We start from the raw sequence: 6,000 nt of genomic DNA, 5'->3' as shown, positions 1-6,000 counted from the left end.
GAAACCTCCATTGAGTCGCTAAACTTTTATATGGATAGTTCATGCTTACAGCTTGAACAATTCAATTACTCATTTATTGTCACATTTCATTCATAAATGTGGGATAGTAACCTCTAAATTTTGATTTATTAGCATAAAAAGTACAAATTTTGAGGGAGTGAGAGGTATAAATGGACCCAAAGCGATCTTGTAATGAAACAAAAAGATACATTAGTGTTGTTCATCATCTCAGAATCATCTGTTGTATCAATATTCAACTGTTTGTATGCAGATTAGATGAATATTTAATCATTTATTGGAGAATTTATTGCTCTACACTATATTCTTCCATGATGCGGCGTGATTTGTATTTTTGGACAAAATTTTGCACAAATCGCTGTAGATTTCGTTTTAATTTATACTTAATTTCTCTCAAACTATTAAGCCGATTATAACAAAACTTGGCAGTAATGATTGTTAATTTAGTGATCGAAGTGAGTGAAATATAACGACTAAATTATTCGGATTATGAAGCACCTATGCATTTTATATGAGACAAAATGACACAAAATGGCAGCTTCAGATCCTACATCACTAAAGTCTTGTGATGTCTTACTTAATTGTATATGAATGGTGTTAAAAATATATTTCGATTTGACTGTTGTAATGTTCTTCTTGACATTTTGTCTCTTGAATTATGTGAACTACTTATTTCCATGTGCAAAAAATATTGATCCCCCAATATTGAATTTATAAAAAAAAATTGAACCCACTTTTCCACATACAGAAAAAAACTTGACCCAGCTGCATTTTGACCAGCCCCCACTCCCATCTAAAAAAATGATAAGTCCCTAAGCAGTATCAATATATATTTCGGATAACAGATATCCTTCACCACTATGATGTAAAATGAATCTTATCAATATATTGTGATATTACTAAAACAATCTTGAAAGAAATACAAATTAAAAACCAAACCACGTTTGTATAATTCTAAAATTTCAAAGTTGACGCAGGTTAAGTATTTACAACAGAGACTCTATGCATTTCAAAAGAATATAGTAATGTGCGATATGAGCTGGAACAATTCTAAAATTTCACAGGGGACGAAAGTTTAGTTATTAGAACAGAACTGAATAGACAAACATCCTCACTGAATAGCACTGTTCGATTTGAACAGGTATCATTTTAAAAATTCAAGGTAGCAGAAGTTTAAGTGATTACAACAGACGCTATTATTTATACATCCCAAATGAATAGCACTGTAAGTTTTGAACATGTTTTTAATTTTACAATGATGTATTAAAAGATGAGGATTTCCACCTTTTAAAAAATGAAAACAACACGTTATTAATTTCATTTCATTTAAATGGAAATAATACAAAAATGAGACACTTTTCGAAAGAGAAAATCAATTAAAAATGTACCATTTAAGCAAATGATGGTTTGGATCGGGGTTCTGTGAATTCACACTATTTGTACATCTCTCCTTACTCTTGAGAATTGTGAAGGTATTTTGCGACGTAAATGGTTCATCAAAGACAATATTTTAATATATAGTATAGTTACCAAGAAAATGTTTCGAAAGTATTATTTATGGGACAAAAAGTTTTGCAAACGGAATAAAAAAGAAAAAATAATTAGCAATTAGACAACAGATAAGATGAGGAGAAAGAAATAATATTGATACAAAAAGAAAGAAGAAGATATTCAAGAATCGTAAGGCGTAATAGAGATAAAGCCGGTGTATGAAGGTCAGTATGTACATCAGAAAAGATGTGTGGCGACCTTTAACTTTAGTCATTACACGATGTAAGACTTTTTATTGAACTAGACAGACACAAAATAGTCCGACAATACCACCTGAACAATATTAACATTATGTCCTATTTCACTATCAAAGAAATAAAGCAACTAATAATTGTAAGCCATATTGAATATTAATTTATAAATATATATATTATGTGTGTTCCTCTGCAGAAGTTAAGTTATGGCTATATTTTTTGTTTTCGTTTGTTTTCTTTGAATTGTCGAATCTAAAGGAATACTTTGTTGAACTTGTACCATTTGTATCAATCTCTTGAATCAACGAATGAAATATGCATTTAGCTGCAATACTCATGTTTTTTCTTGTTTTTCGATACTACCTACACGGTATAGTCTTGGTTTATCTAAATTATTTTGTTTATTTCAAAATTTCCATACATATATCAACTTTTCTCGCATTCAATAATTTGAAGCTAACAGGATTATGAGGGTTAAATACCTTGATGCATTGGTAAATTTAGTAATCATATACCTCGAAAATGTTTGAAAAGTATTATTTATGGGACTAAAAGCTTTGCAAACGAAATAAGAAGAAAGAATAATCAGCAATCAGAAAAAAGATAAGATGAGGAGAAAGAAATAATATTGATACGAAAAGAGAGAAGAAGATATTCCAGAATCATAATGCATAACAGAGATGAGGCCTGCGTATGAAGGTCTGTATGTACATCAGAAAAGATGTGTGGCGACCTTTTAGTTTAGTCATTACACGATGTAAGACTTTCTATTGGACTTAGAGAACGTTTAATAACTTTACGACAACTGTTGGCTATGTAGGATATCATTTTTTAATAAAAGACAGTATTTTTAATGTCAAGTGACTGTAAAATTTCTTTGTCTGCACCTTGCAATCATTATTTTCGTGCACCATTCAGTAAATCAGCAGCTAACGTGTTTTCGGGAACAACACTTTAATTTACAATTATTACAAAAATCTACATGTCTTTCACTGCCAAAATGACAAGAATTTTCGACGGGGTTACGTCCCTGCTAACGTAAATGTTTAGGTTTCAGCTCTGTGGTTCCCAGTGAAACGATGATAATGCGTGTGTTCACTTGTGCTGAACAGCGAAGACATCAAATTAAGTAATAAAACACAAGGAAGCAAGAACTTTATTATTTTAACATAGGATTTCTAGGAGATTTTATTCTTTCGCAAAGAAATGTCTGAATATCAAACAGACATAGTTGCCTTTCATACAAATTTGACACGAAATAGTCCGACAATACCACCTGAAAAATATTAACATTATATCATATTTCACTATCAAGAAATAATGCAACTAATAATTATAAGCCATTGGATTCTCACGAAAATGATACTATACGATTTTACAAACATCAACACGAAAGGAACTATATTTGAGGACAACCGATTACGAGCGACCAAAGAAGCCAAATTTTAAATTACTGGTAGTTACTATTTGTAATTTTGCTTTCTTTTGATTGTTTATCTTAATATACATATGAAATCATACATAAATACAAATGTACTGTGTGGTTAAATATTAATTTATATATATGTGTTCCTCTGCAGAAGTTAACTTATGGCTATATTTTTGTTTTCGTTTGTTTTCTTTGAATTGTCGAATCTAAAGAAATACTTTGTTGAACTTGTACCATTTGTATCAATCTCTTGAATCAACGAATGAAATATGCATTTAGCTGCAATACTCATGTTTTTTCTTGTTTTTCGATACTACCTACACGGTATTGTCATATTACACGATGGAAACCAACACTATATATCGAACGTCAACATAAAAGTCTTGGTTTATCTAAATTATTTTGTTTATTTCAAAATTTCCATACATATATCAACTTTTCTCGCATTCAATAATTTGAAGCTAACAGGATTATGAGGGTTAAATACCTTGATGCATTGGTAAATTTAGTAATTATATACCTCGAAAATGTTTGAAAAGTATTATTTATGGGACTAAAAGCTTTGCAAACGAAATAAGAAGAAAGAATAATCAGCAATCAGAAAAAAGATAAGATGAGGAGAAAGAAATAATATTGATACGAAAAGAGAGAAGAAGATATTCCAGAATCATAATGCATAACAGAGATGAGGCCTGCGTATGAAGGTCTGTATGTACATCAGAAAAGATGTGTGGCGACCTTTTAGTTTAGTCATTACACGATGTAAGACTTTCTATTAGACTTAGAGAACGTTTAATAACTTTACGACAACTGTTGGCTATGTAGGATATCATTTTTTAATAAAAGACAGTATTTTTAATGTCAAGTGACTGCAAAATTTCTTTGTCTGCACCTTGCAATCATTATTTTCGTGCACCATTCAGTAAATCAGCAGCTAACGTGTTTTCGGGAACAACACTTTACAATTATTACAAAAATCTACATGTCTTTCACTGCCAAAATGACAAGAATTTTCGACGGGGTTACGTCCCTGCTAACGTAAATGTTTAGGTTTCAGCTCTGTGGTTCCCAGTGAAACGATGATAATGCGTGTGTTCACTTGTGCTGAACAGCGAAGACATCAAATTAAGTAATAAAACACAAGGAAGCAAGAACTTTATTATTTTAACATAGGATTTCTAGGAGATTTTATTCTTTCGCAAAGAAATGTCTGAATATCAAACAGACATAGTTGCCTTTCATACAAATTTGACACGAAATAGTCCGACAATACCACCTGAAAAATATTAACATTATATCATATTTCACTATCAAGAAATAATGCAACTAATAATTATAAGCCATTGGATTCTCACGAAAATGATACTATACGATTTTACAAACATCAACACGAAAGGAACTATATTTGAGGACAACCGATTACGAGCGACCAAAGAAGCCAAATTTTAAATTACTGGTAGTTACTATTTGTAATTTTGCTTTCTTTTGATTGTTTATCTTAATATACATATGAAATCATACATAAATACAAATGTACTGTGTGGTTAAATATTAATTTATATATATGTGTTCCTCTGCAGAAGTTAACTTATGGCTATATTTTTGTTTTCGTTTGTTTTCTTTGAATTGTCGAATCTAAAGAAATACTTTGTTGAACTTGTACCATTTGTATCAATCTCTTGAATCAACGAATGAAATATGCATTTAGCTGCAATACTCATGTTTTTTCTTGTTTTTCGATACTACCTACACGGTATTGTCATATTACACGATGGAAACCAACACTATATATCGAACGTCAACATAAAAGTCTTGGTTTATCTAAATTATTTTGTTTATTTCAAAATTTCCATACATATATCAACTTTTCTCGCATTCAATAATTTGAAGCTAACAGGATTATGAGGGTTAAATACCTTGATGCATTGGTAAATTTAGTAATTATATACCTCGAAAATGTTTGAAAAGTATTATTTATGGGACTAAAAGCTTTGCAAACGAAATAAGAAGAAAGAATAATCAGCAATCAGAAAAAAGATAAGATGAGGAGAAAGAAATAATATTGATACGAAAAGAGAGAAGAAGATATTCCAGAATCATAATGCATAACAGAGATGAGGCCTGCGTATGAAGGTCTGTATGTACATCAGAAAAGATGTGTGGCGACCTTTTAGTTTAGTCATTACACGATGTAAGACTTTCTATTAGACTTAGAGAACGTTTAATAACTTTACGACAACTGTTGGCTATGTAGGATATCATTTTTTAATAAAAGACAGTATTTTTAATGTCAAGTGACTGCAAAATTTCTTTGTCTGCACCTTGCAATCATTATTTTCGTGCACCATTCAGTAAATCAGCAGCTAACGTGTTTTCGGGAACAACACTTTACAATTATTACAAAAATCTACATGTCTTTCACTGCCAAAATGACAAGAATTTTCGACGGGGTTACGTCCCTGCTAACGTAAAAGTTTAGGTTTCAGCTCTGTGGTTCCCAGTGAAACGATGATAATGCGTGTGTTCACTTGTGCTGAACAGCGAAGACATCAAATTAAGTAATAAAACACAAGGAAGCAAGAACTTTATTATTTTAACATAGGATTTCTAGGAGATTTTATTCTATCGCAAAGAAATGTCTGAATATCAAACAGACATAGTTGCCTTTCATACAAATTTGACACGAAATAGTCCGACAATACCACCTGAAAAATATTAACATTATATCATATTTCACTATCAAGAAATAATGCAACTAATAATTATAAGCCATTGGATTCTCACGAAAATGATACTATACGATTTTAC

Source organism: Mytilus californianus, unplaced genomic scaffold, assembly GCF_021869535.1.
Source record: "Mytilus californianus isolate M0D057914Y unplaced genomic scaffold, xbMytCali1.0.p SCAF_8, whole genome shotgun sequence".
Lineage (NCBI taxonomy): Eukaryota > Metazoa > Mollusca > Bivalvia > Mytilida > Mytilidae > Mytilus > Mytilus californianus.
The sequence above is the reverse complement of the archived record's forward strand: the minus strand, read 5'-3'. Positions refer to the sequence as shown.